This window comes from Canis lupus, chromosome 17 (genome assembly GCF_048164855.1).
Source record: "Canis lupus baileyi chromosome 17, mCanLup2.hap1, whole genome shotgun sequence".
Classification (NCBI taxonomy): Eukaryota; Metazoa; Chordata; class Mammalia; order Carnivora; family Canidae; genus Canis; species Canis lupus.
In genome coordinates, this window is record NC_132854.1 from 13,541,323 (window position 1) to 13,569,016 (window position 27,694).

The following is a 27,694-nucleotide window of genomic DNA, read 5'->3' on the forward strand; positions in this document are numbered from 1 at the left end:
CTATAAATGTTAAGTGAGTGAAGAACATAGACCGAAAGAAAACCAAAAAAATGGAAAACATTGGCAGAAATATCCTGCCTCTCAAGTTCATGCCCTGTTGGTGTTGGTTTTTATGGTGATATGTGTTGTTGGAAAATGCTGAGTTTATTTCACACAGGCTGACAATGGCCTTTTGTTGTTGTTGTTGTTTTATAACGAGAGCAGAAAGGAAGTACACAGGACATTCACAAATATTCACTGTGATATATTTTTATATACATTTTTCCATTCAGTTCTCTAAAAACAAAGCCCCATGAGTAATTATTATTAATCTTGGTTCATACATTAATCAAGGAAGATTCAGAACACAAAATAGAATCCATTCTAGGAAGTTTCAAGAGAAAATCATTTAAGGGTATTAGGTGTTTGTAGAATTAGAAGGGTTAGGCAAATGGGTCTTTAAGAACAACCCCCCCCCAGGGCAGCCCAGATGGCTCAGTGGCTTATCGTGGACTTCGGGCCAGGGTGTGATCCTGGAGACCCAGGATCGAGTCCCACGACAGGCCTCCCTGCATGGAGCCTGCTTCTCTCTCTGCCTGTGTCTCTGCCTCTCTCTGTGTGTGTCTCTCATGAATAAATAAATAAAATCTTAAAAGAAAAAAAAAGACTAGCTTCTCATATATATATATATATATATATATATATATATATATATATAAACAATCCCCGAAATAATGCAGAAGTGACCATCTAGGAAGCTACTTGCTTGGAGGCTGCCCCTGGAGCTTTGGAGCTCAAGGCCATATTACCATAGCAGCAATCCAAGGATCAAGAAGTAAAAGCAGGAAGTTGCCTTCTGTTTCTGCTCTCTACACCCAAAGAGCTGGTGACTGGCTACCAGAAGGCAGAGGGCATCCACTGTCTTCACCAATGATTCCACGTAATCCTCAAACACCTGGAGAATGGGCGCTGGAGAGCTACTGCCCTAAGCCTCACTTCCCACAACCTTGCTCGCTAGCATAAAAACAACCCACGTGGCAAGAAAATGGCTTCTGCTTTACTTTGGCCTTCTAGATCTGCAGGAGGACAGCTAAATGATGGGGCTGAACATTTGGAACTCTGCCTGCAAGAGCAACCGCTAGAAGGTAATTTTAGCCTTTCCAGCCTCTGTGTTATAGGAAGGCACATTGAGAGCCAAACCATCACAGATTGCTTAGGAGGAAATTAAATCTCAGGGGAGCTAAGTAAAATTTTTGCTCAAAGTGAAAAGAGAATTATGGTTAAATGCATGGGCACTGCAATCTGATGGACCAGGGCTCAAATCTCTGCTCCAGAGCTTACTAGCTGTTTGGTATTTGACAAGACCAAATTAACTTCTCTAAAAGTTTCTGAGTCCTAGTTTATAAAGTGGGTATAATACTATCTTCCTCATGAGGTTCAAGTGAGAATTAAATATGTTTGTAAAATGCTTACCACAATGTGTGAAGTCCTACAAGGGCTTAATAAGCTGTAGACATAATTAATGAGGTCTATAATAAATAATTGACCCAGGACACTTCCCCAGGTGCATAGTCTTTGCTGTATCTCCCAGGGTAATGAAGATGTGCTAGATCAGTAAATGTTTTGAGGGCAAAATAAGTATTTATAAGGTGAATGCCTTAAAAATATTTTTAATGTTACTATGCCTCTAATGTATCTTTCCATTATGATTGATTGTAACTATGAGGTGTCAAGTCAGATTCCACCAGCCCACATCAAATTGGCCTGATTCTAAGCCCACTCTTAATTTATACATTGTAGTGTGTTGACTTGTATCCTCCTAAAAGATATACTCAAGTTCCAACCCTCAGGATCTGTGAATGTGACCGTATTGGGAAGTAGGGTCTTTATACAAGTAATCAAGTTATGACGAGTTTATACTGGAATAGAGTGGGCCCTAAATCTGATGACTGGGGTGTTTCTAAAGAAAGAAGAGGGAGATTCTTGTACATAGACACAACCGGAGGGAAGACAGAAGAGATCAAATGATGTGGCTACAAGCCAAGGAAAGGCAAGGATTGCTGGCAAGGACCAGAAGATAGGAAGAGACAAGGAAGGATTCTCCACGAGAGCCTCTGAAGGGAGTGTGCCCTTGATTTCAGAGTAGGCTCCAGAGCTGTGAGTCCACAAAGTTCTGTTGTTTTAAGCCTCCCAGTCTGTGGTCATCTGTGAAGGTAATCCTCCAAAACTAACACATCATCTGTGATGATAACCCTCTGAAACTAACGCATACGTGTACCTCATTGCATACTAAATAAATTCCCGATAAATCGTAGAGGATTATATTTCTCTAGGTCTTTGTAGCACTTTCAGGGCTATTTGACTTCCAGATTAATAGTTAATAGTGAATTGGTGGTGGCTCAAACAACTTGACATTCTCCTTTCCTCATGATCTCTCACATATCTGTCAAGAGCTCCGTAGACTATAAATAGACCATTAAACATAATTGAGGAACATAACTCTTGAAGTAATTCTGTGGTGAACTCTTTTTATAAATTGAGCACTCATTCAGTTTATGATTTGTAAATTAAGTCATAGAGTGGAAAGAGCAGTGGACAGAGGACCAGGAGGCATAGATAACCATAATCACAGACTCTTAGTTGAATACCCCACTGCATTCGAATACCATTCTAGGCATTTTTATATAACATATTTCATTTTATCCTTTGAGGTAGGAATCACAGAGCCATTCTACAAACTAAGATATAAACGTTCAATGAGGCTGAGACTTTCCCAATCAAGATCACACAGCTGGTAGGTGGCAGAGGCAGCTCCTATATGCAGATTCTTGGATTCCATAGTTTTTATTTTACAGCATTTGAATTGGTGTTGGTTTATCTCTCTGGTTCCAACGTTACTTATCTGTAAGGTGAATGGGTTTGAGAAGCTTTTCTCAAACTTCCCTTCTGTGGACAGAGTTTTGAATGAAAACTCACTTTTTCTCCTGGGGCTATATGACTACTACCTTCGTAGGGATGTCTGAGGGATAAAGACCAGGGGGAGAACTAAAACAGATGATTGACCAATGAGCATTTCCAAGGACAGTGATGAAATGCTAGAGAGCTTGGAACCCAGGGCCAAGAATGAAAAGTTTAATTTGCTCAGTGCTTCTTGCCTATGCTTTCGTCTCTCTTCCTTTCTACTATTTTCCTATCATTCTCTTTCCCTGCATATATTAGCCTTACAAAGGCTATTCCATGGTTTGCCTTTCTTTCTATCACCTTTTCCTTCTTGATGTTTCGTTTATCTCTTTCCTTTTTACTCCGTTCTTACTTAGCCACTCAAAGTCTGACCTTATAGAGGTAAGTTTAGAAAGTTTGAAAAGTTTGGGTATGAAATGAACCTATGGATTGTGGCTTAACAGTGTACTGGCATGGAATAGCTTATTAAAAAGAAAATAATAACATCAGGGAAAAAATTAGAAAAAAATAATTTTTATCCTTATCCATTACTCACAACATGTATACATTAAGAAATATTCAAACAGTAATCCTGAAAACTATGTCAATATGTGTGAGCAGATGGGTTAATTTATGTATAATGTGATAATTTATAACTCAGTGACATTTTAGTGGCTGAGAAAATTTTTCTTTGATACATCTTTCCTAGAAGGAAACTCAAGTTATATATGATGCTACTATAACCTATCCTTCTTCAAACTAATGGTGGATTGATGTTGGGCTTTCACATTTACTAAGTAGGCAACACAGGATTTTCTATGTTGAATGTTCATAATTATAATCGATATTCGCTTATGTAAGGAGACCAAGAAAGTGTCTTTATAGTACATTCCTCATGTTGATACAACACACTTAGGCCATTGTTTTGATTGTATTACTACAGGAAGGAGGAAAATATGCTTTCAGACAAATTGGAGAGTTAATCTAGTACAAGGGCTATTTATGTTAATATCAATCAACAGGAGTAGAGCAATCAGACTATTGATTTCCAGTGCTGTCAACATTTGCTAATATACAATTATAAACCTGTAGACTCTGTTCTCTCTATAAAAGAATGCAAACGTCTTTAGAAGCTCCAGAGTGTTGAATGCTGGAGAATTATAATTAGAATTTTGCTCCCCCAGGAGTGAAAATACCATTCTCAGAAAGTACCATGGTTCAACTAATGCAGTGATACCCTGACTATTGATCATTACTAATCTGTTATATCATTAGTTATTCCCCTTAAATACTCTGTCTGTTCCAATTAAATTCCTTGCAAAGGCTGAACAGACAGTAGGTAATTGAAAATACCCTACTTGAAATCTCCCCTTAGAGAGAGGTCTGGCTCATTTGCCATACGCTCAGCTTCTACTGGCTGCACAAGTGTGCTCTTTATTCAAGTCCTTGAAACCACCTTGCAGCTGCTCTCTCTACCTTCACGGAATGGTGCAGTACGGTTTGTTAAAGCAGACAGCTGCATTGCCTGGGCCATTGTTAGGAAGTCCTGCCATTAGGTGAAGAGCATACCTTCACCTCATAGGTAATTGAACCTAAATAATCACACCCTTTGCCAATATTAAATGATTTAGGACTTTTTTTTAAAGTTGTTTAAGGTCAAGAGACCTATATGTTGCCCATTTAAAAGGATATTTTTCTTTTTATTTTTCTAAGTATCTTAATAAGTGCTTACTTAGCAATTTGCAATACACAGTGCAAATTATAATACAACATGTGCCAATTCCCTCATTTTGAAGGCACACGGGATTACTGTTGGCAGAGGTTATGGCATGTATAAATGATTACAAAACCATCTTGAACTCTTTATATAAAACCTCAGGAAGCCAAAATTTTTCTGCTCATCATAAATGAATTTAAGGGTAAAAAAATAATTTCAATTCTAGCTTCTTGGAAAAGCCCACATGTCAATAGTTAGTGCTTACTAATGGATTGTCAGCAGAGTGTCTCAGATGTACTATAGCAAGGATTGGAACTTTCTCTCCTATTTTTGGTTTCTATAGCCCCTAGCACAAGGTGGCTTATCATTAAATCTCTCACTGATTGTAAAGTGAGAGGGCATATCAATGGGAAGGAATGCTCTAATGGGTGGGATGTCTCAAGCACTTGAGATTAAAGACAAAATGGTAGTTATTTGAAGTGAGCACTTTTTTGCTAAGTAGCACTGATGCTTTACAGAAATATGAAGAGCAGCTAAGGGTGAGATAGAGGCACCAGAAAACCAGGTAGGAAAACCAGGGGATTTTCTTTTGGTTCCTTACAAAGAAGCTCTCATCTCCTCTAGCTGCAGGGTAAAAAAAAAAAAAAAAAAACTAAGACCAAACCTAGACCTTAAGAATATGATGGCTATACTTCAAAGGCAGTCAAATGTCCAACTGGGGCAGGTCAGTTACACTAAGTTGAGAAAAACCTGGGACTTGGGCACAGAACATGGGAACATCTAGGAAGATACCTTTGAAGATTTTGACCTCTCAAGTCTTCTCCAACCTTCTGAGCCTGCAGATGTTGCTAATCTTCCCCATAAAAGTAAGCATCCTCACTCTCCATATCCACCTCCCCTGTGCTCAGGAATTAGTGTTGAGGATTCTTTCTCCCAAGGTGACATGTCCTCCTTCTTTTCCCAGGACTACCCTCCATATCTCCTCTTGGACACTAGGCCAATTAATGGTGTTAAGGAACAGCTTAGACTATCTGTTGATGTGCTGGGCTTGATAAAGGAGTAACCAGACCATACCCCAAAGGTGTGGCAAGACCTACTCAGCATATGCTGGCAGGAACCAGAGAGCATGTGGGGGATTGGATTCGGAGGGTACTGGATTAAAAGGACCAAAATATAAAACTGGGTAGGTAACTTTATTTACTTGGAGGTGCTCTCCTGAGATAAAGAATAGATGAGATCAACACTGGCAAGGACCTCAAGAAATGGCTCAAAATTGCTAGGATGGCTCCTAGAAGCATGGAAAAAATTATAGCCCATCCCAAGTGAAGTTGAAATGCCAGAATTGTCAAAGTAGGCAGTGCCAAGATAGAATTGTCAAGGAAGAAAGGATTAAAAGGCTTAAGGAGGTGGATAATCAAGACTAGGTATTCTATTATGGTTAGATGGATGACCAGATAGTTATGTTCTACAAAAAACCTAGATGACACACCATTTACCAAAGTTACATGGGATGTGCTAATAAGAAGAGTATGAACATCGCTGAACATCCCATGGTGGCTATCTGCAGACCAGAGCTGAAAGTAAGAGAGGGTATAGTACAACTTGGTTTGACTATGGCAATGAGGATGATGGTACCCTCCAAAATAAAGGTCAGGTGTTGGCACCCCAATAAGCATGGTGCTTTGCATACTCCATCCCATTTTCTATTTTCAGAGAACCCAACCTGTAACTATAAACATCTAAGTTCTGTGCAAGTGAAATAGCAATAAAGAATAAATAAACACTAGACACATCATAATGGAATTTCAGAATATCAAAGAGAAAAAGAAAGCCTTAAAAGCCACCTAAGAAAAAAGGAGCTTACAAAAGAACAACAATTAGACTGGCAAAGATCTCGTCAGTAACAATCAATGACAGCGACAATAGAATAGCATCTTCAAGCCTGACAGAAAGTGAATATCAAATGGGAACTCAATATCCAGTTAGTCTGTCATTCAAGCTGAGAACAAAATAAAGACATTTTGAGACAAGCAAAGACAGAGAAATTTTGCCACTCTTAAGATCTGTTGAATGAACTACAAAAAAATTTGCTTCAGCAAGAAGGAAATTGAACCCATGAAAGAAGTGGGATACAAGTTTAAACAGTCATTCATAAATTATTAAATAGTAATAAATCTAAATAAGGATAGACTATTCTGTCCTCCCAGCAATTTTAGTGCGCATTACCTATGTCTATTTTGCAATGTGTTACTTAGCATAGAGGGTCTATTTATAAAATTATTTCCTCTTTGTTATATAGTAGGCTTTTATAGAGCCCTAAATATATGCAAATACTCAATTTTAAAATGCTGTTATAGTATTGGACAAGTGTTAACAAAGATGTCTGGAGGAGCAGAAAACACTAAGAATGTTTAATATTTGAAGCCTGGGCGACTGGTTCGCACACGTTCATTTCCTAATATCTACATCCAAATCCAAAGACAGGCTTCCACAGCAGGTCTCGGGAATTCTGGAATGCTTACAAAAAGTTGAAGGTGTGACTTTCAAATCTAGGAACTCTAAGGCGATACTGTATATATTGTATTGTGAGAGGGTGAAGTGTCCAATATTATCGAATACTCAGTATGAGTTATATACATTGACGTATGGTATTAGCTTTATTCTTCAACAGAACTCTATAAGGTAGGCATTATTATTACTTTTATCTTATTGATGAGGCCATAGATATTCAGAGGTTACTTTTTCAGAGTCTCAGCTAGAAAGGGGAGGTAATAAGATTTGTATCTAGTTCTCTGGGGCCTCAAATCCTGTGCTCTGTCACTAGATACATCTTCCAAGACAGATAAGAAGCAGAAAATAGGAATCCACCAACACTCCAGGCACAATATATATTCACAGAGGGACTTAAAGATATAGAATTTTTTTCTCATTTTTCAACCTGTTAATTTTCAGGCTCCTCTGCTCTCTCTTTTCTCTGCTCCACCTTATATTCTGGTATTTCCTTGGAGTTTTATTCTTGGTGTGCTTCTCACCTACTTGCTCAATTTCCCAAACCTCTGTGTTTAGCCTGAATGGTCAATGGCTTACTGGATGTCCCTCAGATGTGGTTTCTTTCCTTTGTTTACCCATCACCTATTTATTAAATGTTTATTGAAAACTACTATATTCCAGTCATTGTCTTAGGTAATGAATGTCAAATGGCACACAAGACATGGCACTGCCCGGGGTCGCCTGGATGGCTCAGCGGTTGAGCTTCTGCCCTTGGCTCAGGGCGTGATCCTGGAGTCTCAGGATGGAGTCCCACATCGGGCTCCCTGCATGGAGCCTGCTTCTCCCTCTGCTGTGTCTCTGCCTCTCTCTCTGTGTCTCTCATGAATGAATAAATAAAAATTTAAAAAACAAACAAACATGGCACTGCCCTATTATCTGAATAGTTTAATACATCTGAACCCACACCCCTCTTATATCTCCATCACAGTAAATGTGTGGCCATTAAATACTGACAAGTCCTATGCCCTGCCCAAACCCTATATCCCTATTTTCAGTGCCTTCTCTCATGCCCTCTTTACCGGCCAACTGAATTTCTCTCGTAGCCTCCTTAACGCTTTCACTACTTGCTTTCAACTTGGGTTCAATTCCATATGTACATGTACGAGCATTTAACTCCTTGGCTTAGCCTCCCTGAATTGATTTTCTTTTGGTATAGGATAAGATCCATATTCCGTCACATGCCCCACAAAGCCCCACAAAGCCCTATACAATGAGGTTCTTGCCTACCTCTGCAACCTTGCCCCTATCTCTCAGCCCCTGAAAACCCACTCCTGTACCCCTCAGCTCAATTCAGCGATGGCCATATCATGCTTCAGTGACCATCCTACTAGCGTGCCTTTGGTCTGGGATGATACTCCTGCTCTAGATCAATAAAACATACCAATCTTGAAATCTCAGCAAAATTATCACCCCTGTGTAAGCTTTCCTAAACTCTTTCAAGAGAATCAACCATTCTCCTTTTTGGACTCTTAAGATTATCTTACATATTTATATCATAAGTCCCTCAAAATAATAATCATAAGTCCCTCAAAACACATGTCCAAATTTCTTTCCTAAAACTCCAAACTCCTCATAGTCAGGAGTTATGTATTATTCTTTCTCACATCTCTAGGTCCTAGCACAGGGCTTGGTGCATCTCCTGTCTGTCCAACTCAATTAACACTCATTGAATAAATTGAAGGAATGACAATGTGGTTTGTAAAGTGTTAGCCACCATATCCACAATAGAACACAGGGCCCCACAGAAAGTAGCTCAGTGCTTTGCCCTTCTTGCTCATAAAAATATAAAAACACCCAAATATCTTTTGGAGTAGCTCTGCTCCTTTCTCAGTGTTGTTGGTCTACTCTGGAAACACAAAGAGCTCTTGATCAATTCCAGACTTGAAGCAAGTTCCCTTCTAAATCTATTCTAACAAATGCTGGCAGTTCCTCTTCTGAAAAACTCCTGTCTTAGACCTTCAATTTCCTTGTTGGAGCTGGATAGGGTTTTACTCCTCAACGTTAGAATTTATAATTGAAAATTCTGTTTTCTCTTAAGGTTGCCAATGCAACAGTGTCCATCTGCTTTCAAAATTCTGAAAATAGAAATAAATAATAATAGTGGGAAAAACAAATTAGTTTACTGGAAAGCATGTGGGTATTTTAAAAGTTATTACTTTGAAAACTTAGTAGGCAGAAGTATAAACTATCAACTTTGGCCTATATATGTATTTGTTTTCCTTTAAAATACTCAAGTTCATGTCCTTAGCTCCACAAATATATCTTTCTATTGTCCAAAGTCTAGGGCTTTTCTTTCTTTCTTTCTTTCTTTCTTTCTTTCTTTCTTTCTTTCTTTTTTTTTTTTTTTAACCAGATGGCAATGTTAAAATCATTTTCAAAGTGAATATTTTAACTTTCAAAAAAAATAAAACATGAAAAGGCATGTATGAAAAATTAGGTCCATTTTATTTCGTTCACTATTTTGTTAAATTTATTTTTAGAACATTTCATCAATCTGGACATTTTTACAGATATTTTTATCAGTTCAGCCTGTTCTGTATCGCTTACCAGTCTGGTTGCTATGGTGTGACAATGATTTTTTTTTTATTCTTTTCCAAACAAAAAATAACATTTCAATGACAATGCACTTAGATTAAAAAAAACAAAAAAAACAAAAAACAACAACACGCATCCATACTCTCTCAGGCTATTTTCAATTATACATACCAACTGTACTTTAGCTTCAAACTCTCTTTAATCTTCAGTGTTATTAGAACAGGATTTGTGTCCTTGGGGACAGAGAATTTTTAACTGAAACCCAAACCCCACAGCACTAACAAAACATTTGTGTGATACGGCTATTGTAGGTTATTTAAAGGAATATCAGAGTCAGACCTTGGTTCATTCAAAGCAAGTTAATAAATCTTGATTAGAAGTAAGAGATAGGGAACTAGAAGGAGGCATAATGATAAAATGATACATTTATACATGCACAGTGCCAGGCACCATTCTAAGGGATTGTCTTGTAATCCTTAAGGTCCCCCGGGGTAGATGCTGTTATAAGGCTCAAAGTGCACATAAGAAAGGAAGCATAGAGAGGCTAAATAACTCAATGCCTATGGTTACATCAATCATAAGTGGGGGAGCCAGATTTTGAAGCCCAATGTTCTGACAGCAGAGTCAGTGCTGAAAGAAAGCCCTTTACTCCCAGGTATTTGAGAGCATGCAGCAGAGTTGCTGTTAGATTTCTGATTCCTATTCTCATCTTCTATTTTTTGGCCACTGTTTAGTTAACCACAGGACTCCTCCTGTTCAGTCTCTTCCCAAACCATCCATCCAGTTACCCTCCCAGTTTAGCACTTGACAGCACCCCTCTTCCATTTACAATCCAAGCCATTCCTGCCAGCTGGATTGTAAATGCTCTGAAAGCAAGGACCCTAAGGGATCGTATAAATCTGGATGCCCACAGAACTGAGTGCCAGGTGAGGCATTAGTGGGTGCTCAGTGAGGGCCCTACCTCTGAGTAGTAGATCAGTAGATCAACAAGTACACAGAGGGTCTCCCTTAGTCCTCTTCCTCTCATTCTCTTACATCCCCATGGAGTCCACAGAATGTATAAGGAATAGTCTAGAAGCAAAGCCTGGAACAAAGCTGATCCAGATTCCTCTCTCTGTCCTCCTGCCTCCCTTTGTTTGTCATGGCTGTTAGGCTTAGGGAACAAGGTGTTAGAGACCCCAGGTCTCTGGGCCAAGTCTTTCCAGTATTCCTGAAGCTTCCTTTCCAGGCTGACCTAGATAAAAACTCCTGCAATGGGATGACTTCCAGACCTTCCCTCTCCTTCTGCTTACATCACAATCAGAAGGGGGGTGGTGCATCTGGGTGGCTCAGTTGGTTAAGGGTCAGACTCTTGATCTCAGTCCAGGTCTTGATCTCAGGGTCATCTACTTAAAAAAAACAAAAAACAGAAAAACCAAATAAATAAATCACATTCTGAGAGAGAGAGACAGAGCGAGAGAGAGCGAGAGAGAGCGAGAGAGAGCACAACCTCATGCCCATTCTGTCTCTTGGCTTTCTATCTTCCTTATACCTGACACAGACACATGGTTCGTTTAGCCTTTAAGAGCTTCATCTTAGGTGGACTATGTACAGGCCCAGCTGCTTGCTGCTCAGAACAATGAGGTGGCTCAGCAGATAAGGCACCATGTGTGTGAGCTTAAACATGACTGCTGCTTCCCTTCTACCCCTAAATCTCCCACATGCATGTTTCTCTCCGTCTACCCAAACTAGAGAGGAAGGGGATTTCTGAGACATGGAGCTCAGTCTGGCCAAGCTGACCTGTTAAGAGGCCACCACAGCACTCCTCGCTACATAGGTGTTAGATTTCACTTGACTCAGTCTGGGCATCTTGGTTTTGAGAAGCAGATGTCCCAGAGGAAAACATATGAGCTCCAGATGTGCTCTAAAGATTTTGGAATTTGGAGTCAAAAGAACTGGCTTTCAATTTTTTGCCTGTGTCTTCTGGGAAATCATCAAAGTGTTTATCTAGTGTCCTGACTTCCCTGAGACACAGATCCCGCATCCATAAAATGAGAATAATAGCACCTGTTGGGGAAAGAGTTGGCAGACCTAAATGACATCATCTGTGTGAGGTTTTTGCTCTTTTTCTGTTGGTGTCTTTAAAATTGAAGACACTAACATAAAAACGATCCTGCTCTGCTTTGCTTTTTGATGATGGTGTGTGCTGGTACAGCATGCACCTACCTTCATAAACCATCTTTTTTTTCAACTGGCTCATTGGCAGAAATAGGATGTTCACAAGCCTCCTTTGAGCAGAAAGTGGAAGAGAAGGTACAGGAAAAGTGTAGGTTCACTCCCAAGGCAGGTTTCAGGCCCTCTCCAGGAAAGACAGGAGACTTGGCCATGTGGGTCTTTCCATAAGGCAGCTCACAACTTGGCAGGTGGCCTCCATCAGAATGGACAAGTGTGATAGAGAGTGCCCGAGATGGAAGGCACTGTTGTTTGTAACTTCTCAAGTGTTTTCAGATAGCTGTCCACCAGAAATGAGTCACTAGGTCCAGCCCCTACTCAAGGGGAGTGCATTGCTGAGCTGCACACACAAGGAGTGTGAGGGCTGTCTAAGAAGGCTGGCTCTACCCTGTCAGACAAAATTTAGCTCTGATCTTGTTCTAGGAGTTGTAGTTCAGTATTCTTAAAATTTTTCTTCTGCTGTTATTTATTTGAGAAGCAGCAGCTTTGGCAAATGGTCACTATGTTGACTCCTATTGCCTTGCGCTCTCATCCTGAACATTGATAGCTTAATTACTTAGACAAATGAATAAACATAAGAGAGGCAGCATATCATAATGATAGAAGGTATAAGCTCTGATGCTCAAATAGTAGCTCTCCATTTATCAGATGAATTTCTGCAAGTTTCTGAGCCTCAGTTTTCTCAGCTGTAATCTGGGAATAATAATAATATTTACCTCATCATAGAGGACGATGCAAAGGGACCCATGAACCTGGCACATGGTAAGCACTCAATAAATATCAGAGATACTCTTTGTTGCTGTTGATATAGAGATACCGTATTTACTAAGTGCCAGATCTCTGGTAGATTTTAGTTTAGAACAGGAATCTAAAAATTCAGCTTTATTTTCTGTGTTATTTTTTCCCCCTGATTTCTGTATAAAATCATTTTAATTGGGGTACCTGGGTGGTTCACTTGTTGAGCCTCTGCCTTCAGCTCAGGAGTCCCAGGATCGAGTCCTGCATCGGGCTCCCTGCATGGAGCCTGCTCCTCCCTCTGCCTGTGTCTCTGCCTCTCTCTGTGTGTCTTTCATGAATAAATAAATAAAATCATTTAAAAAATCATTTAAATTTTCTTATGGAAGGAAAACCAAAAGGCCTGCTCGTTAAACTGAACACTGCTCTGGTGTTCTCCTAAGTAGCACCCAGACAGAACATTGAGAGGCTTCTCGAATGTATATTTCAGTCTTTCTTGCTTTCCTGTTGCCCTTGACATTCTGCTGCTCCCGCGATTGTAAGGTTAGAAGGATGTTTATACCCAAGAAGACGAAAGTCCTTTGCACATGGCCTTCAGCTCTCCAGAGGAAGTGTGCCTCTGAAATATAACAAATAAATAATATATAGGCAGTGTTTGGAGCAAAAGGCATAAAACTTCTGGCCTCACTCAGAGGGAACATACAGGGTTTTGCAGGGGTGGGTTATAGGCTTCTAAATGTTGAGAGAAGCATCATCTTTTATTATGAAAAGATCCTGATATTTTCTCTCATGGTCAATGGAACATAATGAATTAAAAATTTCATAGGGCTGTATAATTATGTTTTAGCATAATGGAAAAATTGAAGTCCTAATAAAATATTTTAAAACACACACAACTTCTCTGTCCTGAAAGTGCTCTAAAAATGAAGTCTATTTTAAAAAAACACAAAATCTCTTAACAAAGTAAAATGTTTATGATTATAAAGCTTGATCACAAATGACATACTAAGCATAGCGAGTTTAAGCTTCTCGCTAGATTGGTCAAACATTTGTCCCCTGCATTTAGGGGACAGGATACATAATAATCACTTACTATGTATATACCAATAATACACCTTTAACTAGGTCAAGGAAACACCATATATAAGTGCATATATAAGCAAGTGCTTCTTTATGATTAAGCTTGAGACGTGACATGAATGGTGGGAATTTCAGGAGGGGTGGCAGGCTAGTAGGGAAAAGTGCTTTTGATCTAGGAAAATTTCTATGCCTCTCAGTTAGTTAAACCCTAGAAAGAACTACCAAGGGGACACTCCTGTGGCTTAACACCCCGAGTCTGCTTAACAGACTCATGAGCTTTGCGGATCTTCCTAGGATTGATTACTTGTGATGTAACCTTGAACTATTCCTTAATATGAATTCTTGGGACCAGACATTGAGCCTTTTAACCAAGAACTGCCGATGTTATTGCTAATCCTTACAGCATTAAATATCTGCATAATTTAGGGCTCCTTGTGGCAAGCAACAGAAACCAACAGTGGTTAATTTGATCAAAAAGGGAATTTGTTAGGTTCACGGAACTATGGGAACAACTAAACACCCAGACTTCAGGACGAAAAAGAACCAAAGCAGTCTTGGGGTTTTGGGAGCAGGGAATAACAATAGTTCATCAGGGCAGCCTCAGATGTTTCTGGTCCCTGGCTCAAGGCCTATGAATGGTGGTGGTGATGGCTGGGGTATCTTATTGCCCTGGCTTGAGTCTCTTGCTTTCCTTTTGGGTACTCTGATTGGCAGAGTACTCTTGCTTTCCCACAATGGGATGGGAGGGAGGTTGTTACCAAATCAGCAAGAAGGGATGCCATGAAGGCCAAGATCCAAAGTATCTTCTATAATATTCTCTTAACTTTAAAGTTAAAGAAAGAGGTCAAATATGTTTACTTGTATACTATAGCATGTGCCTTGGTGACAACTGAGATTTGAACTCATATCAGTCTAATACTCAAGCATCTGCTCTTCCCCTCCTCCTTCCCTCTGCCAAATGCTCTCTATGCTACTGAGCATAATAGCATGAGAGATGACAACACACCCTGGAAGATCCACAGGCCTATGTTTGTAAGACCTTCTAATGTCTTCTGGCAAAAGGTATGGTTTCTATAGAAATGAGTCAATGTCACTGTGTGTGACTAGCACAGGAGGAAGTGAACAGAAAAGAAAGGGGTCTATTTTCACAGTCTCTGGGAGCAGGAACCACTCAGTGCCTTCCCAGGGCTCCTCTCTGCTGTAGCTGTCTTTCTCTGGAAATAATAGTCCTGAATAACCTAGCTTTAGGGGGTGTCAGTAACCCATGACACCCAAGGCTAGCTAGCTAGAGATCCTGGTGTAATTCTGAATGTAAAATTAGAGATCTGGACTTATTTTAGAAGTTGGTAGTTGTGGGTTGATGGCCAAGTGCTCAAGGTTAAGCTACTTTTTTCCCCCAATAACAAGCATTGAAGATGTGAGTAGTGGCTCAGTCAATTTTTAAAATGTGCCTGGACTTACGACTCAAAAGAAAATGCTATTACATAATGAAAATACATAGCATATACAGTTTATACAATGACAGAAATTTCTGGTTGAGAGTTCATTTAAATATGGTCATTTCTACTTAGAAGTTACTCAAAACCATTTTCCAATTATACTAATCATTTAGTCAAAAGACAGAGTTCAAGCCAGGACTTTCATATCTATTATTAGAGGAGATAACATTGGTCAGATACCTAGTGCAGTGACTAGTGTATAAAAGTTACTCAATACATGCTTATTCCATTCCCTTCGTGAAATAAAGTAAATTTTAACTAATCATTGTTCATTTACTCATATACTTAAATATTCTTACTCATTCAACATTTACAGACTACCTACCAGGGGTCAGTCATATGTCATTCTACTTCTCCAAATCCATCAGTGCTTTCTATAACCTCCTAATGCCTTGCAATTTGAAGTGTGGTCCACAGACCAGCAGTAGCAGCACCTGGAAGCTTGTTAGAACCAGAGCTCTTAGGGCCCAAACTTCCTGAATTAGAAATAGATCTCAATATAATTGTATATATGCTAAAGTTTGAGAAGCACTGACCCATTGGATCAGGTTCGTTCCTTATTGTAAAATAAAATCTTGTTCCTGACTCTTTTCCTTCAACTCCTGCCATGCCCCTCATTAGGATTTGAACTGACATTCCTCAGACACACACACAAAGTTGTTTCCTGTCTTTGGGCTTCTCCCGTGCTACTCTCTTTGCCTGGAATCTAGTTCTCCTTTTTTTGTCGTACGCTGCCTCCACTTTCTTTAAGACATGCATATCTTTTGTCCATTTATTCACTTATGCATTCATTCTAAATGTATTTATTGGGTAGCTACTATATGCCAAGCACTGTGCTCAGGCACCTTCTCTCTAAAAAAAAACAAAAACAAAAACAAAAACAAACAAAAAAACCCCACTGAGATGGGTGGCTCTCCTCTCTGCTCTCTGATATACCAAGTATAACTTCATCATTGATGTATAATGCTATGTTGCATTTGCTGTTGACATTGACCTTAGGGGCCAAGGAGCCTGCCATAGTTCTCTTTGTTTGCTCTGCATCTGGCATACTTCCTGGTTGTCAGTGGACGCTCAGACAGTGTTTTGTTGGCTTGAACTGTTGCCCTTCGAGGAACTAGTGATTGGGCCAGGACCACAGCAGGTGATCTCTGAGCTATTCATGACCCAAAGTGAGAATGCTCTTGGCCCAGACACTCTCGCCAGCCATCTGCCAGGGGGGTGCTTCTCTCTAATTCACTTGAAGGGCCTGTCTTGGCCCATGGCAATAGTTATGTAATCCCATGCTCATCTATACATGGAACAGATCTGGTTGCTGAGAGCATCATAGGCAGGAACGACTCAGCACAGAGACTTAGGAAGATGATCACTATGGGTAGTATAAACTCGGTCTATGATCTCTTCCGCAGGCTCTCCCAGCTATCATCACATTTCCCAGGGTATCAGGGGTCTTCTTATGAATTACTGACAGAGCCAAGTTTCCTACTGGTTCCCTACCAAAGGAGAAGCATGCCTGTGGGCAGCTCCAATAGTGGTGACCAGTAAAGGGATGCCATCTTTGTTAGAGAGGTAGTTGCCAGAGGGTGATAACAGCAAGGTCTTTACTGTAATGAGCAGTGCACAATGGAGAGTCATTATAGAAGTGATAAAGAAAAATGGAGACAAATAGAATAGATAGTAAATGAGAGGTAGAAGAATCTAGTTAAAACATGGACTGTGGAGCCAGGTGGCCTGGGTCCAGAATCCTAGTTCTGCTTCTTGGAGTTGCCAGATCTTGGCCAAATTGTCAAATTCCCTATACTGCAGTCTCCCCAGCTGTAATGTGGGAATAATAATAATACCTACTTGCTGGAGATTACAACGTATTGCTCATAAAGACTTGCAATGGTGCCTCACGCACCATAAGCATTATATTGTTTAACAAATAGAAATTTTGAATTGCTCGAAAATAAAACTCGGTGCCTCATTCTCTTTCCATTAGTGTGAGCCTTCCCTCTAGTAAATGTATGAGGCTACTTCACAGTATTTCCCGGGGTGTACAATGGGAGTGTGTACATCTTTAAGCCTGAGCAAGGCTTTAAAAAAAGGAACAAAAGGGAAACAGCTGCTTTGTTTTTGAAAAGATTTGCCAAGCTCACATAGTTAAATTTAATGGCTGGGTGTTTTAAACCCTGAAGAACAATGTAATTTGTGTCATCATTGCTACAAAGGATGACTCTGGCGAGCATTTCATTTTGGTCGCCTGAAAACCAAACTTGAACAAAAGAAGTGAAAACAAACACAAATACAGTAATGGGAAAACTCTAATTAGACTTTGGGAAAAGATTGTCCGGTCCTGTCATGTCTTCACAGAGCAGAACAAAAATAACACGGGCACCTGCAAAGTTATTTTTTCTCACCAAGTATTTCCATTTCTTAAGTAATATTGTGTGATGCAGTATTTCTGATTCTAGGATGTGGGAGGGTGCTGGAGCAGAGGGCAGGAGACCAGTCTCTGAACATCCATGTGTGCTTCACCGGCAGTGCCTCTTTTAATCCTCCCAAAACTCTGTGAAGGAGATATTTCCCCCATTTTACAATTTACCACTGAGACTCAAAGAGGTTAAGTAACTTAACCAAGTTTATACAACCAATGAGTTACAGAATTGGACTCTACGTCTGCCTGACCCTTACACTCACATCTATTTCAAAAGCTGTTTTTTTTATTTTAATGGGAACAGAGTATTTATATTCGAATCTCTTCTGTGTAGTTACCAGGAACCAGATATTAAATGATAGATAGATAGATAGATAGATAGATAGATAGATAGATAGATAGATCTGATGTTTGATTTTTCCTCATGCAAGAGAGAGATCTTGCTTCACCACAGTCTCTGAATTTTGGTAGTAAACATAGCAGAAGATCTGATGACAATGCAAGGACCACCATGGCACACAACAGTCAACTGATGACCTCATATTGGTTTAGAAGCCATTCAATGACCATATGGTGGTACAAGATGTCCCAATGACTTGAGAAAAATTAGTATCCTTGATCAAATTCAAAGAGATGGTGATGGTTAAGGGATCTCCTCCTCCCAAAGAGATTTGGGAGCTTGTAGTACTTCTAATTGATAGAAAAACTGGGAGAGAGATCTTAGAATATAGGAAAGAGCAAGAAATCTTACCTTTCCTCCTCAAGAGCACTATTCCACTATATGGCTTATCACCAAGTAGCCCAAAGATACGTGAGGGGTACGAGAGAGACTAGAGAATGTTACTTTTTGTAGTGTGGATTGTCCTTACTATTACTCTCTAGGTCAAAAAATTGCTTAGTCTAGAGACAGCAAAAAATAACTGTATTTCTCTTCTTGAAATTGAGTCAAATAGTTGTGTCTGCAAATCAATTACAGAACACTTCCCTTTAGCTGTTGTTATTGTTGATGAACATAGCATCTCTGTACCTGTATGCGTGTTTGCGCATGTGTTTAGAATGGGTTCAAGGGCATCAATGAGAGAAGACCTTAGGCCTTCACTATAGCATAATCCTTGGGTCAAATGCTATACATCCTTCTTACAGATGCCACTTCAGCACCATGCTGATGGGGTCCAAAAGACTCCTGGGATACTGAAATGTGAAATGCTCAGAGTTCAGAAAACCTGGGGCTGGTCTCAACCTAGTCCCACCTGTTCTATGATTTTGAGCAAATTATTGGAAGGAAGAGTGGATTAATATATGTAAAAATATCTTTCTAACTGAAAAAACATTATACAATTGCTTACGGCTCATCAAGAGATTGCCAATACGTATAACAGCAAATTCTGATTGGACTCTTCTCTGTCATCTCCTTTTTTCATCAGGGCTTTTATCATGCTTCTCCAAATATCTAGGAAAATGGAGAATGGTTCCTGGCTAACTCTGATCTCCCTACAGTAAATCTTCGAGGGTTGCACTTTGGTAGTTTGAATGAAATTAGTTGAATTTTCTTCACAAGTCTCTGGTGATTTAAAAAAAAGAAAAAAAAAAAAACAAGAAAGATGTTTGTTGGATATACTGGAGGAAAATCACACAATTATGCTGATCAGTTATCATCTGGGCTACCCTGTCCCTAATCAATCCTCCCAATTTTCACAGCAGATACTACAATCTTCTCCTTTCTCCCAACACTTCCCTACCTCCTCTTACCCATCCTCCGTAGGTGCCTACCTCTCACATTATTGAAAATACAAGTTGTCAGACAAATCTCCTCCCCCCCACAACTTCTAAATTCCAATCCTACAAACCATCCTACACCCATCTAGTCCCTTCCTTCTTGCAATAAGTAAATCCAGTAAAAAGGTGTCCTTTCTCCAGTCTTAGTTTTGGTATCTCACTCCTGCTCACCTCCTCAAAGAACTTCATTATATCCATTATGCATCAGTTCTCTCACCTTCGTCCTTAACTCCCACTCTCCTTAATAGATTGTTCCCATGAGCATCCAATTGTTGAATACTGGCATCTTCCATCTTATAGCACAAACCAAATAAAATCACCCCACCAACAGAGCAATTCCTTGTAGCTGCCACTGTAGCTCTCCTGATTCTTCTAGTCAAGCTTCTTGAAAACCTTCCTTCTTTCTTGTCTCTGCTTCTGTGCTACCTGCACACCTCCCAGTGTTCTGCTATGTGGCTTCTGTTTTCAACACTCTGCTAAAACTGCTCTGGCTTGAGTCACTGATGCTCTTGGGGCTAATTTCCCTAGAATATTTGAAGCTTTTTTCTTACTTATGCTCAACAAGTTTTGAAACTTTCACTCACGTTTTGAAGCATGCTTTACCTTGTATTTTGTGACACTACACTCTTCTTAGCCAGCCCATTTCAGTATTTGAGGATCCCATCCCTCTGCCTGTCCCTCTCTTAAGCCCTTTAACACTCATCACTACCTGCCCTCTCATCTTGTCCACTCCCTTGGCCTCAATTACCATCTGAATGCTGCAACTCCCAAACTCTTATGTCTAGTCCATCTCTCTCCTTGGACCCCCAATCCTCCACATCTGCCTGGTGGTCTCTACTCAACGTACCTAAAATGACACTCAGCATCTATTTCCCGAAATTTGATCACAAACACTTCCACTGCTTTCCCATCACCCTCAAAATGAAATCAATGCTCTGTATGCTTTTCAAGAACCTTCAGGTCTTGTGGACCTACTACTTCAAGTTCGGAACTCTGATGCTGTACATTCTGGCTGTTTTAACTGCAGTGCCTCCAACCATATTCCCTCTTCCATTTCAGTGTCTCTGCCCTGGCCAGTCCTTCCACCTGCAACACTTTTCCCTAAGCTACCCTGTTCAGTTGCTAACTCCTCATCCATAGGTCTCTTCTTTATCATCCCTCTAGAAGCCAATTAGTTATGTACACCAAACTCCCCCCTGATAAACTACTTAATGTATCAAACAAAATAACTGCATTAGAGTACTACCAGCAGTTATAAACCACGTGTTCCCTGGGTCTCCTTACTAACTCCCTAATTCCTTACTTCCCCACTTACAATTCTCCCTTCTAGCTTTTTGTAGCACTTATTGCCCTCTATTCCAAGTATTCTTTTATATGTATATGTCCACTAGAACTTGAACTGTTAGAGTGATGCTGGAAATTTTAAGCAATCAATACATTCTTGTTGAATCACACTGGCCTGAAATAAAATTGGGCTGAGCTCCAAAATAGTACATTATTTACATGGCTATTCTTTACTATAGTTTATTTAGCCATTCTCCTATTTTTTGAAATTTAGGATTTTGTTGTTGTTTACTATTTACATCACTAAATAATGCTGTGATGAAGATCATTGTTATTAAAGCTTATTTCTGTTGTTTCAGACTCTTTACACAGGTTTGAGTCCTAAAAGCAGAGTTATTCAGGCAAAAGGTATGATCGTTTTAAAGACATCAACATGAACCATCAGGTTGTTTTCCAAAATTGTTGCACAATGCAAATTCCCATTTTTGTGACTATTTTACAGACTGTATCTTAAACCTTTATAGAATGAATACACATCTAAAAGCGTCACCTCATTGGAAGCACTGCAAGAGCTGTCTGAGCCTATCATTGCCCTTCTCTAAGAACATCACCAGAGTGTGGAGATCTTGAGGAGCTGGAATCGTGCAGGCCTTAAAAAGAAAGTAAAAGAAAGGACATTCAAAAGGCTCTGCACAGATAGTGCAATCTACCAGCTAGGTGATTTCTAAGGGCCTACTATAAGGCCTAGGGATTTTTGAATTTTAGTCTTTGTTCATTTCCTTCTCAGTGAGCTCAACATATAATATTGATTGTTAATAATGGATGTTAAAGGTTATGATGCAATGTATAGATAAAGCAAAAAGATTTCTTTGGAGTAATTTCATTGTCACTAGAGTGGCAGTGTTTCTTGGACCAATTATAAAAAGCCAATATTTCTTTGTTGGGTCATTTGTCACCAGTCACAATACCCTCATCACTTGCAGTGTTAGAATGTTGAAAGACATAAAGGCATAATATTGATGTGGAGATACAGCTCCCCCAAGCTTGTGACTATTGATTTGGTTCTCCTGGTTCAAATGGGATGTCTCTTGTGAGTAACCATTCAGCTGATCCAACAGCTAGTCATTTGCCCTGGGTGGGCTGACCTGGCTAGGCCCCACAGGCCCTTCTGTCATGTAATGGGGGCTGCAGACTAAGTGTCTCATTGGCTTATTTGTGAGTTCCAGACTAATCATCTGCAGAAAGAGAGGAGGATGGTCAAAGAGACTGGGGAGATGGGCAAATAGACAGGGGAGGCTGGCAAGGAAGGGACAGTGGGTAGAGAGGTTATTTAGTCAGAAATAATGATGAGACAGTAAACAATGGAGAGTCAAGATGAGTGTTATCCCGGAGGAGAAGGAGAAGGCTCTGAACTATGTCAGTGGTAACAAGGTTTGAAAGAGAAGGGCTAATATGGAACCATCTAAACACAGTTTATGTCTATACCGGGCCAATTATTTTGAAATAAAATCAATTCAATTCAATAAATATTTATTCTGAGTGTCAGGACTGTGCTAAGAATATGATGAGAATATAGTCTTGCCCCTCAGAGAGCTCATCATTTCCTTGGGGAGATAAAGCATAAGCCAATCAAAATAGAATGTATTAATATATAGGCAGGGAAGTAACCAGAGGTGGGAATGTTTGCCTGTCACAGAGGGCCAGGGAAGCAGGTTTTCTCAATAGTTATTTTCTAGGTCATCAAATGGAGAAGTGGGGGAAAGCAGCTTTTTAAAGGCATAGAGAAATAATACACCATGAATCATTTGGGAACTATAAGCAGTATGGCATTGCTGAAGAGTAAAATGTACTGTGGATTATTGAGATATGAGTAGGGTAAGAGGCTGGGGAAGTTTCCCCAGATGGGCTGATAAAGCCTTGTGGAAAGCCACTTTCACCTGCATAAACCAGGAGCTGGCAAAGGACCCTAAGCAATGGACCCATGGTTGCCAGAGGCTGGGAGTGCAGGCTCTGATCAGGCACCTGGCGCTGATATTCTGGAACTGTCAGATCTCCCCTCAGAGGCTTGGGAAAGTTCCTTAGCCTGTCAAATGCTGTTTTCTCATTTTTATTTTATTTATTTATTTATTTATTTATTTATTTATTTATTTATTTATTTTCTTTTTTATGATAGTCACACACACACAGAGAGAGAGAGAGAGAGAGAGAGAGAGAGAGGCAGAGACACAGGCAGAGGGAGAAGCAGGCTCCATGCACCGGGAGCCCGATGTGGGATTTGATCCCGGGTCTCCAGGATCGCGCCCTGGGCCAAAGGCAGGCACCAAACCGCTGCGCCACCCAGGGATCCCATCATTTTTAAAAAGCAATGTAATACGTGTATTTGCTTCATCAAATCATTGTGAGGATTAAATGAAAAAAATGCTTGAAAATACTGTATATCACCACCATCACCACCATCATTACCATCACCATCATCGTCATCACCATCAGCATCACTGTCATCACCACCATTATCATCATCACCATCATCATCATCATGTTTCTACTACCACTTTGGTTTCAAGGCCAAGGATGATTTTAAAGGGAGAAGGGAAAATAGGAAAGAAAATCAGTTACAGATTTATTGCAATAGTCCAGATGTGAGACCATAAAGCTGGCAGGAGGCACAGTAGGGGGGCGCTGATCTGAGAAATGTGTAGGAAGCAAAATCAACTGTTGTTAATGAATGTAAAGAGAGGAGTAGAGGGTGGCCTTCATGTTTTTGGCTTAGAAGATTAGGAGAGGAGCAGCATCACCATGGTAGGTAAAGCAGAAAGAAGAGAAATTAAATGTGTTTTTAAATGCCTTGTCTGAATTAATCATAATGATAACAATAGTTAACATTTTACATTTACCTTACTATGTGCCATGTACTTCACATACAATAACTCATTTATCACACCTCACAACCAATTAGAACAGGTAATATTATTATCATTCCAATTTCCCAGATGAAACCGAAGCCTAGAGAGGTCAAGTAATTTGCCTAATATGGCAGTTTTATCCCCTTGATGTTACCTGTCCTATTCCTTGCTTTTGCTGGCTACACCTTTGCAGTTTTTTCCTTTTCATTGTAGTAGGTTCTTGGGAGAGAAAGATGATAAATACCTTCAACCTGCCATTTTTTCCCTCTCAACTTCTAGGAAACAGGCAGTGACATTTTGAACACAGCTCGAATCCCCACTCTTTTCTTCTGTACTACACTTCCTCCTGGGGGCGCTCCAGGAGACTTCTGCTATTTGTGATATGGTCCTGGGGCTGCAGCAGAAAAATGTGGCTTCATTATAGATTTATATCCATGTGCTGCCAGTTAGTGCACTGATTAGAGCAAATCAATGAAATAGATGGAGGTACAGACTAGAAAGACCACACAACTAAGAAGGACCAGCACACAAGGGATGGGCAAAAGGAGTAGATTCAAGAATAAGATTGCTACAGGAGAAGCGGAAGTGAGACAGGAAATGTGGGACAGAATGAATGTGTTAAGGATACTAGCCTAAGGGAGAACTTCAAGATGAGACATTTTGTCGTCGTGACCCTACACTACAGAGATGCCAGAGTGGATTATATCAGAGGGAGAGAAGGAGAGAAAGGGAGAGAGAGAGAGAGAGAGAGAGAGAGAGAGAGAAAGAGAGCGAGAGAAAGAAAAAGGAAAAGAGAGAGGAGTCTTTTGTTGCAAGGCTAATGTTGTAGTGATTTGACCAGAAAAGTCTTCAATCTAGTGGTGGTGCAATCCAGACTCTAGTGGGCTGGAGGTACCCAGTGGTGCATGAATAAGTGCTAAGGTCAAGAATAGGCATTTGTGGGACACCTGGGTGGCTTAGTGGTTGAGTGTCTGCCTTTGGCTCAGGTTGTGATCCTAGAGTCCTAGGATAGAGTCCTGCACCGGGCTCCCCACAGGGAGCCTGCTTCTCCTTCTGTGTCTCTGCCTCTCTCTGTGGGTCTCTCATGAATAAATAAATAAATAAATAATATATTTTTTAAAGAATAGGCATTTGTGAGAAATTACTGATGAACTGAATAAAGTGTGGAGATTTCACTCATCATTATGATCTCTGATGTTGTCTCTAATAAGCAAGTTGTAGGAATTCTGCTTGCATTAAATGGTTTTATTAGTTATTTAATTTCATCAAGTTCATTTATTAGTTTCCCATCAGAGACAAATTCAAAGTACAAACTATTAACATATCACCGTCTCCTTGTTTTATTTCTGCTTCACTTGAGGGTCATGAAAGGCATGAGAACATATTGCAGGTTTTATGGATTTTGATCTTTAATAGTTTATAATAAGATGCAGTATCCACTGCCCCTAATGACCATAAATAAGATAATCCTAGAACTATGACAAATGTAAAGTACAGCTAGCATCTATTGCCTTCCACATTTATTTGTTGAATGAATGTGTGAACCTCATTCAGTTGCCTGTTTTCCAACAGGAACCCACAAAGAACACAGGAATAAGATTCTAAATCCAGGCCTGTGGATTATTTGAAAACCTATTCTAATGTCTAATCTTCTGATTCCATTTAGGGAGTTCCTCCCGATTTCACTTTATCATTATGTGTTCAAACCATTTTCTCCCCCAGGAGACAGCCAGTCTTCTGCCTGAGGAGTGGGTACCAGGGTACTCCTAATCCCTGTTTCTGGATTCCCAGATGGAGGCTTTCAGCCCAGCCACTCGTCCCTATTCAGTCTCTCCCCTGTACGTGGTGTGCTTCCAGGCCTCACCTGTGCAGAGTGATTGTATTCTCCTCTCCACAGCAACCACTCTCAACATGATGGTCTCCTCTCCTTTGCTAAATCAGCCTTCATTTCAAGTCTTCATTTTTCATTTGCATTTTTAAAAACACCATTTTATCCCCTTGATGTTACCTGTCCTAGTCTTTGCTTTGGCTGGCTACCCCTTTGCAATTTTCCCCTCACATTGTAGTGAGTTCTTGAGAGAAAAAGATGATAAACACCTTCAACCTGCCATTTTTTCTGACTTAACTCATAAATAAAATCTGCTTCCAATCTTTGGGGGTCATGGAAAGGTTATAAATGATAGATTCTACAAAGTCTTCAGGCATGCCTGGGTGGCTTAGTCGGTTAAGCATCCAACTCTTGATTTCAGTTCAGATAATGATCTCAGGATCATGAGATTGAGCCTTGTGTCAGGGGCCATGCTCAGTGTGGAGTCTGCTTGTCCCTCCCCTCCCCCTTTCTGATACTCTTCCTACTTGCATGCAAGTGCATACATGCACTCTCTCTCTGTGTCTCTCAAATAAATAAATAAGCTTTTTTTTTTTTTAAGGTTCTAAGAGTCTTCATATCTTTGGGTATACAAGTCACAGGGATCCACCTGTACCAATTGCCTGATCAGTGTTTCTTTCCAAAGGAGACCTGTACCTGCCTGCTTAGGAGCTGAACTAATGATTGCTGGCAGATCTGGGGGGTGGGTGGGGAAGAAAGACTAGAATGAGGACTGCTCTTCCCCCTGTGACTGCTAGGGTCTTCAGACTAGGGGGGGTTTACACCTTGGCCCGAAGGTCCCAGCCTATGCACTCAATCACTACTGACCCATCAAGGAGGAAAAAGCCAGGCACGTCTTCCAAGTCTTCTGCTGACTGTCAATTCTCCACCACCTCAGATACCCAGGAACTGGTCTTGCATTTGTTGCTGAAGAAACTCACACTCACTGACCCAAGTAAAATAAGAAAATAACAAATCCTCTCGGTGGAATTAACAGCTTACATAGCTATTACTATACATACATACATACATACATACATACATAACTAGATTACGTAGATTGTATTGAGGCAGAATTAATGGAAAAACAGACTAGAGATTTGATGAAAAATGTAATGAGAAGTCTTAAGGAGATAAGAGAATGTAAAAAATTTCTGCAAACTTTTTAAAAAGCCCTACACCAAATGTCCACATTGAAGATTAGGAAGTGAACATCATGACAGTCAAATTGACGACCTGAAAGATTGAGTGCAGAGAACAGTTTGCAATACAGAGCAAAAATACAAATGAAAACCATTGATGTAAAGACAAAAGACACGGAGACACAGATAATCTAAGTTACAGAGAAAGAAAAGAGGAACAATAGAAGATAAATACAGAGCAAATAAAAATAGATAAATCCTCCCTGTGTTGAATGAAATCTTGTTTTTTCTGACTGAAAGAGTTCGATTAACACCAAGATGTATTTCTAATAATGACATATTAGATCCATCCAAGTGAATCTTCTAAAATCCAAAAAGAAAAAAGAAGTTTAGTGAACTTCCTAATGGGGGGAAAAAAAAAAGTCTGTTGCATAAGGAGAATTAAACTAGCATCAGATTTCTTTTTTGCAGCATGGGAAGTTAGAAAACAATAAAGATCACTTACAAAAGTTTGAGAGAAATGGAGGCACAGTGTCTTATTATTGAGATGTTATATGTGAAACTTCCAAATATTTAAATTAGATTCTGCTGACTGTATATGTTACCAAAATCTCCTAGACTTGCTCTTATATTGAGAAGAAATTCTTCTCAATATTCATATATATGCATATATACATATATATGTATATATATATATACCTGACATGACAAATGACAATATCGAAAGATGTCCTCTCCCTGGTAGGGACTGAATGTATTTCCCCTGAAATTCCTATGTTGAAGCTCTAAGCACCATTGTGAGGGTGTATAGAGTTGGGGACTTTGGGAGGCAATTACGGATGGATTAGATCATGAGAGTCCTACCTCATGGACCTAATAATGGAATGAATGGCCTTATAAGAAGAGGAAGTGATGTCTCTCCCCACCTTGCAGCCACGGTGAGGAAAGGCCATGTGATGACAAAGTAAGCTAAGGAAAAGCTAAGGAAAGAGCTCTTACTAGGAACTACACTGGTTGACACTTTGATCTTGGACTTTCCAGCCTCCAGAACTGTGAGAAAATA

At 39.9% G+C, this 27,694-nt stretch overlaps 1 long non-coding RNA gene across 1 annotated transcript in view; it reads left to right on the forward strand.

The window, feature by feature from the left end:
* The first annotated feature begins 811 nt into the window (after positions 1–811).
* Positions 812–27,694, forward strand: part of LOC140607913 (uncharacterized) — a 56,964-nt gene continuing 30,081 nt past the window's right edge. Inside the window, exon 1 of the long non-coding RNA XR_012009833.1 lies at positions 812–1,124. This is a non-coding gene — a long non-coding RNA (uncharacterized lncRNA). The remainder of the gene's footprint in view (positions 1,125–27,694) is intronic.